Source organism: Aedes albopictus, chromosome 2 (genome assembly GCF_035046485.1).
Source record: "Aedes albopictus strain Foshan chromosome 2, AalbF5, whole genome shotgun sequence".
Taxonomy (NCBI): Eukaryota; Metazoa; Arthropoda; class Insecta; order Diptera; family Culicidae; genus Aedes; species Aedes albopictus.
The window spans coordinates 408,654,840-408,667,701 of NC_085137.1; the positions used below are offsets into that span (position 1 = coordinate 408,654,840).

Consider the following 12,862-nt stretch of genomic DNA (forward strand, 5'->3'; position numbering starts at 1 on the left):
AGATAAATTATTCATATGTGGAACGCATGATTCCACATCAAGAAGAGAATAGCTTGTCATATTCACCTCGGGATTGGCACAATCATAAGCAATTAAGCCTTTGGATTCAAATCCAGCTATTAATGCAATAAAAGACAATATTACAACCAATGATAACCAAGCTCTTTGCTTGATTTCTGATTTGGTATGCAACCTTTTTCTTGTTTCATGTTTGTTGTCCATATCGCCTTTAGCTCTTTTTGCCAAGTGCTTCATATTCTGATTTCCTTTACGTTTTCCCAGAATTGCGTTGTTCTTTTTCATAGTGCTTTGATTTTCTTCTTTGTTTTCTTCACATGAAATTAATAAAACACTATTGTTTTTCTCTGTTTCTTTTGTTCTTAAATTGGAGTTGGTTGATTTTTCATTAATCGGTTCTATGTTCATCCCATTCACGTCCACTACAGCGATTTTTGTAGTTGGACGAGAATAAACTCCCTTTTTCGTTTGTATCAATGCTGATCTAACCTGACCATCGTCAGCAGTATTAACTTGAATAACTCTACCTTTTAACCAAGATCCAGGTGGCATTTTTTCATCGACAATCAACACAAGGTCGTCGATTTTTATAGGATCGACTTTATTGTTCCACTTGTTTCTTTTAATTAATGTAGGAATATATTCCTTTTTGAAACGGTTCCAAAAATATTTCCCATATTCCATTACACTTGAGCATTGCTTCTGATTCAAACTCCAATCAAGCGTATCGTAAGGAGGGACATACTCTCCTGCTCTTCCTATTAAAATATGAAATGGTGTCAAAACTTCATCTTCAATATTATCGACTGGTATGTGGGTTAGGGGACGCGAATTTAAAATAAATTCAGCTTGAATCAAGGCAGCTCTTAATTCCTCCACTTTTGGTATCTTACCATTGTTAGCTTGCAGCATAACATTGAGGGATTGCTTGATAATTCTGATTAACCTTTCCCATGCACCTCCAAAATGTGGGGCAGCTGGAGGATTGAATGTCCATTTTAAATCCAATTTTGCAGCTTCCCCATTATCCATTTTTTCATTGATTTCGTCAATTAACGTTTTAATAATTCTAGCTGCTCCAACAAAGTTTGTTCCGTTGTCACTAAAAAGATGTTTAATCTTGCCTCTGCGATTTTGAAAATTACGAAGACAAACAAAAAATGAATCAGTATCAAGCTTCTCTGCAAGTTCAATATGGACTGCTCTGCTAGACATGCATGTAAATATTACACCCCATCTTTTTTCAACTGATCTTCGAATCATTACTTCCAGTGGACCAAAATAATCCACTCCTGTGTTTGTAAAAGGATAAATGAATGGTTGAGTCCTGAAGTCCGGTAAGGTGGACATCATGGGAGGAGATGGTTTTGCTTTATTTAGTATGCATTTCTGACAATACTTCTTAACTTTTTTCAATAATGATCTACACTTGAGGATCCAATATTTTTGTTGGATGGCAGCAATAACTGCATTGTCGTTATAGTGGAAATATTTTTCGTGATACGTTTTGACTACCAGAAAAGATATATAATGTTCGTATGGGAGTATGACTGGAGTTCTAGCGTTTCTAGACAGACATACTGCCTTTTCTAAACGGCCCTTAGCTCTAAGAACTCCATTTTGATCCAAAAATGGATTGAGCTCACGAAGTCTACTTGATTTATCTATTCCATTACCATTTGTAAGAGACACGACTTCATCGTTAAAACATTCCCACTGAGCCTTTTTAAATAAAATATTTTCTGCTTCAACCATATCCTCATAACAGAGTTTATGCAACGGTTTTTCTTTATTGACAATCCATTTAACGAATTGTTTGAATATGTTAACATGTCTTTTCAATTTCCAAAAGTCAGAAAAATGATCGTCTTTGATGAAAGAATATTTCTCTAACTTATTGTGCAAAGAAACATAATTTCTGATTTCTTCAACTGTTTGTCCAATTTTATTTCTGGATGGCCAATTTCTTTCATTATCACTCAGAAATGATGGACCAGAAAACCACTTTGGGTTTTTCTTAACAATCTTGGTTCCTTCATCAGCAGGATTTTGATTTGAGGGAACATATCGCCATTGATCCATGTATGTTGTTTCTAAAATTTCAGCAACGCGATAAGCTACAAACTGTTTATATTTTCTATGCTCACTATTTATCCACGCTAGTACAGTTTGACTATCTGTCCACATTATGATTCTTGATATATTCAAGCGCAACTCTTTTTTAACTGTGTTCATTAAACGAGTACCAAGTACGGCACCTTGTAGTTCTAGACGAGGTATTGAAATTTTCTTTAATGGAGCAACTCGAGATTTTGCTGCTATCAACGTAACCATTGCTCCATTATTAGTTTTATTTCTCAAATAAACTACGGCTGCAAATGCATCTTCTGAAGCATCAACGAATGTGTGTAATTCGTAATACTCTGCTGATGGGTGTGTAACACACCTGGGAATTTCAATTTTCGAAACTTGATTCATCATTTGTAGCCACAATTTCCACTGATTAAACGCTCTCTCAGAGATAGGAGTATCCCAGTCAGAAGTTTCTTTATGTAATCTCTGAAGTAACATTTTTCCATGAATAATAAAATTTGATATGAGCCCTAGTGGATCATAGATGCTCATTACAAATGAAAGCACTTCGCGTTTTGTTGGCATTTGATCTTTTCTTAATATGTTTTCACCCAGTTTATCAAATTTGACTCGATATTGCAAAGAGTCTCTTTTAATATTCCAAAACACTCCGAGTACCTTTTCGGTGATTGAATCTTTATGTTCAAATTGTTTCGTTTCTACTATCTGAATTCTTTCTTTTGGAATGTGATCAATCAATTTATTTTTATTTGAAATAAAATTTCTTATAAAGAATCCACCATACTGATGAATTTTTATTATTTCATTAACCGTTTTAATTGCTTCTTCCATGCTTGAAAAACTGTCTAGATAATCATCCACATAATGTTGGTTGACAATTGCAGTAGATGCAACTGGAAATTGATTTTCAAATAATTTAGCATTATAATTTTTTACTGCTTGGGCACAAGCGGGTGAACAAGTTGAGCCAAATATCATGGATTCCATGACATAAATATTCGGTTGTGCATCTGGTTTACAATTACGCCAGAGATATCGTTGAGCATATTGATCTTCCTTTATAATTTTAATTTGCTGAAACATTTCCATAATATCTCCAGATACTGCAATACTGTGTTCTCTAAATCTCAAGAGAACTCCAAAAAGTCCCATTAAATTATCGGGACCAGTCATTAGTTCGGAATTAAATGATATTCCTTGGACTTCTGCCGCTGCATCGAATACAACTCGTGGCTTTGGCGGAACCTTATTCTTGTTAATGACAATGAAATGAGGCAAATAAAATATTCTGGGATTCTCACTCATCAGCTCTGCAGGTGAAAGCTGTCTAGCGTAACCTTTCTCCAAGAAATCACTAAATTTTTCATTTGCCCAATCTTTTAATTCTGGGTTCTTCATTAGAGACCTTTCTAGTGATTTTAGTCTGTTCAGGGCATTGTTATAGCTTGGAGGAAAACTGGATTTATCATTCTTCCACAAAAGACCTAGTTCATAATGTCCATCCTTATAATTGAGAGTTTGATTAAGAATTTTCTCTGTCCTTTCGTCATCTTTTGATTTAGGGAGCTCCTCAATGATTTTAACTCCAAAATTTTCTAACGAACAAAAGTCTTCTAACATTTTGGAGAGATTTTCTGCTTCCTTTTCTTCTTTAATTGACATTGAAAAATAATCATCTTCCCTACAGATCTTACCAAAAATCAGCCAACCGAGTTTGGTTCTTACTGCCATAGGAGAGTTTTCATCAGCGTGTCTTCTGTCAGTTGTCATCAGGAGGTGGGGATGCTCCAGCCCAATTAATATAGTTGGTTTTGCGTCATGATATCCGTCGATATCCAAGTCTGCCAAATACTCGAAACGTTTTTTGATGTGCTTGATCTTCAGTGATTGCTTTGGCAGTTGTAAATCCGGAATTGTCCTAACACCTTTCATGACGTACTGCTTGCCTTTCCCTTGTATTTGGATGTTAACTCGTTTACTCGGAGTTTCTTTTGATAAATTTTGCGTCCAAGTGAGGCATAATGGATCAGATTTTCCATCAAGCCCCAACTGATCTGCGATGGCTTCGTCGATCAAGCTGAGTGATGATCCCGGATCCAGAAATGCAAATGTATTGATGACTTTGTCCTTATTGCTCAATTTTACAGGTATTATTTGAAAGTACACGTCCTTTTTATATCCATGATGAATATTCCTCTCCGATTTGTATTGTTGTTGCTTAGGTTGATGTAATAATCGATGATGCTTGCTTTTACATCCATTCAATTTACATTCTGTCTTTTTGGGGCAAAACCTTAAGTAATGCCCTCTTCCAAGACAAGAGAAACAGAGTTGGTTTTGCGATAATATTTCCTTACGTTGATTAACGTTAGCAGTTTTTAATTTGTTGCATTGCTGAGTTTTATGATTTAAATTGCAAATGTTGCACAAATCGTTGGATTTAGTGTGAACATGTATTCTAGATTTTGCAGGATGTGTCGCTGGCATTACATTTCTAGATGTTCCAGATGTGGGTAACAATAATCGAAGTGTCGATGCATGTGGTTTCAACCACTTGCTCAGATCAATCAGTGTGGGTTGAGATTGATTACGCTGCACCACTTCTGTCCAACTAATTTGCAAATTGAATGGTAACTTTTTCGTGATATCTTCAATTAGGCGATGGTCACGTAAAAAGTCTATTTTCTTCAACGATTCCATGTTTGTTACAAGATTGTCCAGAGCGTCCGATAACTCAACAGGGTTTACTCGTATTTGGTGAAGTACTTTCATCAAGTCGCTTAACAGCTGCTTATAAACAGTTTCAGGTCTTCCGAAAGTTTCTTCAAGTCGTTTAATGATTTGCGGGACATTCGCTGCGCTTATCATCAAATTTGCAACGCATTTTGCTGCAGATCCACTCAACGCTTGTTCCAACCGGTTTAAATTTTCCAAATTAGTGAATGCTCCTTCTATTGTGGTATCATCATAAATATTTTTAAATTTTGGCCAATCACGTGGAGCTCCATTGAAGGCTGGAAGTTTAATTAGGCCTTGTCTTTTGAAATATGGTGTTGCATCATTGTTTCTTGCTAACGCATTACTTATCGATTGATTTATATGCTCTGACAGATTTTGTTTTTGTAGCTTGTCGAGCAGGTCATTGCGTTCAATTTCCAATTGTGTGCATTTTACGCATAAAAACTTTTCTTGTTTAGTCGGTTTATGATCCAGTTTTGCACACGTTAAGTGAAACCAGCGGTCACACTCATCGCAACATACCATATCACACACTGTATCATCCTCATTACAAAGACGGCAATGGCCGTTCTTGTTCAATACGAACCTTGTAGACATGTTTGCTGATTCTCAGGTTTGCTTCGGGATTTCCTTGAGTCCACTCAAACCTCGTTGCATAAAAGTCGCCGTCCAAGACTGTCTGCACAGTGCTGTATCTCGTACCACCAAAACCTTGTGAATGTCAGTTCACTTTCACTAATTTTTCACGACTGCTCAGTTCAATATTGCCTTCCCTAAAAGGGCGCTAGTCACTATGGCACGACTAGACCAATTTGTGAATGTAAATTCACTTATATTCTTCACGATATCGTTGAGTTCAATGTTGCCTTTCCCGAAGGGAGCTAGTCACTATGGCACGACTAGACCAAATTTCTACTTGTGAATGTCAGTTCACTTTTAATTGCCTTCCCAAAAAGGGCGCTAGTCACTATGGCACGACTAGACCGATTTGTGAATGTCTGTTCACTTATATTCTTCACGATATCGAGTTCAATGATGCCTTCCCAAATAAGGGCGCTAGTCACTATGGCACGACTAGACCAACTAGACCTGTTCAGGTCAGTCTCATAAAAACAATCGTGATTTATTTTTCTTCTTTGTTCTGGATTGCTGGGTATTCGTATTCCTTTTCACTTGGTTATCGTGAATTGGGTTCTTCTTGTTCCTTGCACACTTGTGTCACTTGTACCGCGAGTTTCCTTGCCTGTATAGGCTTATTTGCCACTACCCGTGAATGTCAGTTCACAGTTTGGATCCGATAGAATTGTAACCGTTTAATTTGTGACTATGCACAACACTCAGACTGCACTCTTGGCGACAGTAAACCATGTTACAACTCGAAAAAACACTATTCGTTGGCATTGACTTCTACCCACTTTGCAACCAGTTTATTCACTATGCTTAACGTTGACAGTCTTCCACAATTTTTATTGTGGATTCAAATTCACTTTCCGGCACTATTTTTCAGCAAACATAATCCATAAGTACTCTTTTACTTCAGTACTTGTCACTGTTCACGACAAGGTTCACGACGGTTTGATGATATTCAGTGTTCAATATTCTTCACTGTTTCACACTAGACTCGGTGTCGATTTCCACTTTTCAGCGCGCTCCTGGAGTTCGATTTTCCTTCCTCTCAGGCAGGCCACCAAGATGTTGGTGGCAGTAGCTCCTCCTCTCTGGAGCCACCAAATTGTTGGTGGCAGTAGCTCCTCCTCTCTGGAGCCACCAAATTGTTGGCGATGGCACCGGGGCGCAATCTTCCAATTGGCAGCACGATCGGGGTGTGGTGTTCCTCTTGCGGTGGGACTAGACCAAATACTTACTGAATCCAGCAGCACTCTTGTCCACAGCTATCGCGATGATGAATCGACGATGATCAGGATGACGAAACCCACAATCGTTTCACGGTACCGTTGCGAAGGGATACGGTATTACATTCCGTGCGTGCCAACCAACAGACTAGACGGAACGCGTTACTTTCGAACACCGATACTACTCACTCAGGGTAGGAGGTTCAAGAAGGAGTATAGTTAAAATCGAACGTCCAAATCGTGTGTGATAGGATTTAGGCCTTTCTAGACTCATGCCAACGTTACTCGCATTCGGAACCTTGGCGTACCAGAGTGAGAAAATAAATGCCTTCACACTTGAATCTAAATCGAACTGGCCTTTTCTAGACTCATGCCAACGTTTCTCGCATTCGGAACCTTGGCTTACCAGAGTGAGAAAAAGTTCGATAAATTCAATGATTTGGGACTCGTCTAAAATCGTGTGTAGAGCACTTAGGCCTTTCTAGACTCATGCCAACGTTACTCGCATTCGGAACCTTGGCGTACCAGAGTGAGAAATAAGTGCCTCTACACTTGGATCAAAATCAAACTGGCCTTTTCTAGACTCATGCCAACGTTTCTCGCATTCGGAACCTTGGCTTACCAGAGTGAGAAAAAGTTTGACCGATCCAATGACTTAGACTTCCACGATTCTAAATATCAACACTTTAGAAGGATTGAATTATCCAATCAAGTGATCAGAATAATTTAAGCTTCGCAAGTGCAAGTTCAGGATCAAAGGAATTTGAGTAGCAAAATACTTATCCGGGAGGTATCCAGTGTGGAGTCCAAAAACAAAACTGACTGTCGTCTTTATTGATCTTCCTCTTTTATAGCCGCAGGGCCTACCAAAAATTACACATGATCTTTCCTGAAAGGATGATGTAATAGCGGCTCTCGTTACGATCTACACTAGACCGATGCAAATTTTGAAATTTTTGCTCCCCTATGCTTAACCGATGCTAAATTGGACTCTGATTATTTTAACAAAATTTGAGCTCATTTGGATTAAATTTGACTGAGCACACGCCATTTAAAGTTTGTATGGGAATTACTATGGAAAAGTTAAACATTCATTTGCACAAGTTGAAACTTTGTTCCATGTTGATTAAAATATATACCCGATATGGAATCATAAAGATTACATTGTTATCTTTCAAATTGCCGAAGACACCTAATACGTAAAACCAACAGAAAAATTGTTATTGAATTAAATGTGATTTTAAATCTTTTGAAATGATGTTTCTTTTTGCTTTATGGGAACACTGCGCGCAGAAAATTCTGCCTAGTAGGCCAGAGCAAAATTTTGCAATGCAAATGTCAAAACAGAAAATGGCATAAAGCGAGAACAGCTGCTCTAACTGTTGACTGGGTAATAAATTAGGACCGAAATAACAGGCTGGGGACAAAAAAGAGCAAACGGATTGAAGGGACACTTCCACTTCCATATCCTCTGAAACGAATACAACCACTTTAACCATCTTACTTACTGCCAACGTTTCATAACCCGGAACATTTAAATCTTTCTTTAACATATGTATGGTTGGTCATCTTGTCATGAAGTTGCCCCTCCGCCTTTTGCCAAAATTACACAAAATCCCTCCCTTGAGGCCTGTTTTGTAAACGGGCATTCAATCCATAGGACAGTTTCACAACATGATGGGCTAGCCAAAATCCTACTCTATGGGCCTATCTATTAAATACGTAGACTCTCAGGGGAAATGGGGATTTGGCCCAAAATCTACGATCAATCCAAATTTCAAATTACGAAGGAAAGGGGATGATCTGCGATGACCAAAAACGAGTCTACATAGTTTATGGACAGTGTGCATGCAAATCATCAGATCATATATCCAAAAGACGGTGTTGGGGAGCAATGTTCGTCTATTTTTATGGTTCCTATTGAAATATTGCCGTAAAAGTGATGTTCATTTATACGAACAAATCTACAAAACACATTCATCATCCACTAGTTTTGCTACTGCTGCGTTTTGTTGTGTTTTCGTTCTGACACTTTGCATTGCAAGAATTTCCTTTGGCCTACTAGGCAAAATTTTGCGCGCGCAGTGTTCCCATAAAGCAAAAAAAAACATCATTTCAAAAGATTTAAAGTTACATTTTATTGAATAACATTTTTTCTGTTAGTTTTACGCGTTAGGTGTCTTCGGCAATTCGAAAAATGGCAATGTAATCTATATGAATCCACATCGTTTTCATTTTTAAGTCAACATGGAAAAAAGTTTCAACTTGTGCGAATGAAACTTTGACTTTTCCATAGTAATTCTCATACAAACTTTAAACGGCGTGTGCTCAATCAAATTTTATCCAAACGAGCTCAAATTTTGTTAGGGTAATCAGAACCCAATTTGGAATCGATTAAGCATAGGGGAGCGAAAATTTCAAAATTTGCATCGGTCTAATCTACACATTTACACTTTCAGTACGTGTTTTAACATGAATATATGAGTGGCCAGATTTCTAGAATGATCTTTCGCGGGTACATGGTTTTTCGTGTTTTCACAGGAGAAATATTTTCTTCTCCGAAGAGAGAATTTTCCTGAATTTGAGCAATCTCTCTAGCTACATGATTTGATTGTATTTGTACAGAATTAGATCTACCATTCATATTTTGCACGATCCCGATGCTCATACATACATACATACATACATTTATTTGTTCCACATCATTAAGACAAGACATAATCAACAATAGTACGCCACAATACTCGGTTTGTGGCTGCCGCTCTCCATCCTCGGTCACGCCCAATGCTCGCCAAGTCACGCTCCACCTGGTCCGCCCATCGTGCTCTCTGCGCTCCACGCCTTCTTGTGCCAACCGGATCCGTTGCAAACACCAGCTTTGCAGGGTTGTTGTCCGGCATTCTTGCAACATGCCCTGCCCACCGTATCCTTCCAGCTTTGGCCACCTTCTGGATGCTGGGTTCGCCGTAAAGTGCAGCGAGCTCGTGGTTCATCCTTCTCCGCCACACACCGTTCTCCTGCACACCGCCGAAGATCGTTCTTAGCACGCGTCGCTCGAAAACTCCGAGTGCTTGTAGGTCCTCCTCGAGCATGGTCCATGTCTCGTGCCTGTAGAGGATTACCGGTCTTATTAACGTTTTGTACATGGTGCATTTGGTGCGTGGGTGAATCTTTTTCGACCGCAGTTTCTTCTGGAGCCCGTAGTAGGCCCGACTTCCGCTGATGATGCGCCTCCGAATTTCACGGCTCACGTTGTTGTCAGCCGTCAGTAAGGATCCGAGGTAGACGAATTCCTCCACCACCTCGAAAGTATCCCCGTCTATCGTAACATTACTACCCAGACGGATCCGGTCGTGTTCGGTTCCGCCTACCAGCATGTACTTTGTTTTTGAGGCATTCACCACCAGTCCGACCTTTGCTGCTTCGCGTTTCAGGCGGGTGTACAGTTCTGCCACCGTTCCAAATGTTCTAGCGATAATGTCCATGTCGTCCGCAAAGCACACAAATTGACCGGATTTTGTGAAAATCGTTCCCCGGCTGTTGAGCCCGGCTCGTCGCATCACACCTTCCAGCGCGATGTTGAAGAGTAGACATGAGAGTCCGTCACCTTGTCGCAGTCCCCGGTGAGATACGAATGAACTGGATAGTTCACCCGAAACCCTTACGCAGTTTTGCACACCGTCCATCGTTGCTTTAATCAGTCTAGTCAGCTTCCCAGGAAAGCCGTTTTCGTCCATGATTCTCCATAGCTCTGCGCGGTCGATACTATCGTATGCCGCTTTGAAGTCGATGAACAGGTGGTGCGTTGGGACCTGGTATTCACGGCATTTCTGGAGGATTTGCCGTACGGTAAAGATCTGGTCCGTTGTCGACCGGCCGTCGATGAAGCCGGCTTGATAACTTCCCACGAACTCATTTGTTTTAGGTGACAGACGACGGAAGATGATCTGGGATAGCACTTTGTAGGCAGCATTCAAAATAGTGATCGCCCTGAAGTTCTCACATTCCAAATGGTCGCCTTTCTTGTGAATGGGGCAGATTACCCCTTCCTTCCACTCCTCCGGTAGCTGTTCGGTTTCCCAGATCCTGACTATCAGCCGATGCAGACAGGTGGCCAACTTTTCTGGGCCCATCTTGATGAGTTCAGCTGCGATACCATCCTTACCAGCTGCTTTGTTGGTTTTGAGCTGGTGAATGGCATCCTTAACTTCCCTCAGCGTGGGAGTTGGTTCATTTCCGTCCTCCGCTGCACTGGCGTCGTCGTTCCTTCCGTTGCCGTGGGCTCCCGTGCCTACGTTCTCCACGCCGTTCAGGTGCTGATCGAAGTGCTGCTTCCACCTTTCGATCACCTCACGTCCGTCCGTCAAGAGGCCTCCGTCTTTATCCCTGCATATTTCGGCTCGCGGCACGAAGCCGTTGCGGGATGCGTTGAGCTTCTGATAGAACTTCCGTGTTTCTTGGGAACGACACAGCAGTTCCATTTCTTCACACTCCGCTTCTTCCAGGCGGCGCTTTTTCTCCCGAAAGAGGCGGGTCTGCTGTTTCCGCTTCTGTTTGTAACGTTCCACGTTCTGTCGAGTCCCTTGCTGCAGCATTACCGCCCTCGCTGCGTTCTTCTCCTCCAAAATCGTTCTGCACTCTTCGTCGAACCATTCGTTTCGTCGATTCCGTTCCACGTACCCGATGGTGCTCTCGGCTGCGTCGTTGATGGCTGCTTTCACTGTACTCCAGCAGTCCTCTAGAGGGGTCTCATCGAGCTCGCCCTCGTCTGGCAACGCGGCTTCGAGATTCTGCGCGTATGCTGAGGCGACATCCGGTTGCTTCAGTCGCTCTAGGTTGTACCGTGGCGGTCGCCGGTACCGTACATTGTTGATGACGGAGAGTTTTGGGCGCAGTTTGACCATCACCAGATAGTGGTCGGAGTCGATGTTGGCGCCACGATAGGTCCTGACGTCGATAATGTCGGAGAAGTGCCGTCCATCAATCAGAACGTGGTCGATTTGAGATTCCGTCTGCTGTGGTGATCTCCAGGTGTAACGATAAGGGAGGCTGTGTTGGAAAAAGGTGCTACGTATGGCCATATTTTTGGAGGCGGCGAAATCAATGAGTCGTAGGCCGTTTTCGTTCGTTTGCTGGTGGGCGCTAAACTTACCAATCGTCGGTCTGAATTCCTCCTCCTGGCCTACCTGAGCGTTCAAATCTCCTATGATGATCTTGACGTCGTGGCTTGGGCAGCGGTCGTACTCGCGTTCGAGCTGCGCGTAAAATGCGTCCTTGTCATCATCAGTACTTCCGGAGTGTGGGCTGTGCACGTTTATTATGCTGAAGTTGAAGAATCGGCCCTTGATCCTCAACCTGCACATTCTTTCGTCGATCGGCCACCAACCGATCACGCGCCTCTGCATATCACCCATCACGATGAAAGCTGTTCCCAGCTCGCGTGTGTTGCCGCAGCTCTGGTAAATGGTATGATTACCTCTAAACGTTCGCACCATGGATCCTGTCCAACACACCTCCTGCAGCGCTACGATGCCGAACCCGCGGTCCTTCAGTAGATCGGCGAGTATGCGGGTGCTCCCAATGAAGTTGAGAGATCGGCAGTTCCACGTACCGAGTTTCCAATCGCAAGTCCTTTTTGTTCGCTGGGGTCGTTGCCGTTGGTCTCGGTTCGTATTATTCTGTTGCTGATTTTCCGTTACAATGGGTTTTTACGGCTGGCTCGTAGGGCCTGACACCAACCCCCTACTTTCCGGAGGACCATAGTGCACAGTTGAGCTTAGAGTCCTTCCCTGGCACTCGGACGTAGATCAGCCGCCCCTAACATGGGGATCAGACGCTGTTGTGAGCCGCTCCTCCTGGAGAACAGACGCTCAGGTTTGCCGAAGCAAACCCCCCCTTCCCTGTCAGCCTACGACCAAAGGTCCCACCGGGGTTGGTTACCCGATCTTCCCTAAGGTTGCTCATAGTTTCCGGCCGGTACCGCGTGGAGGTAGGGATAGGAGTTGCTGGGCAGAGGCTAGTGGATCACAATGGGATCTGAATTGCGCAGCATACCCAGCCTTTACCGAGCCCGATCCCGATGCTCAGCTGACCTAATTTTCAAGATCAAGTTCAATGATGGATTTTGATTACATTTAGAATGCTACCGATCTGCTAGG

At 42.0% G+C, this 12,862-nt stretch overlaps 1 long non-coding RNA gene across 1 annotated transcript in view; it reads right to left on the reverse strand.

The window, feature by feature from the left end:
• LOC134288463 (uncharacterized) overlaps positions 1–12,862 on the reverse strand; it is an 85,434-nt gene that overhangs the window by 38,214 nt on the left and 34,358 nt on the right. The window lies entirely within an intron of this gene.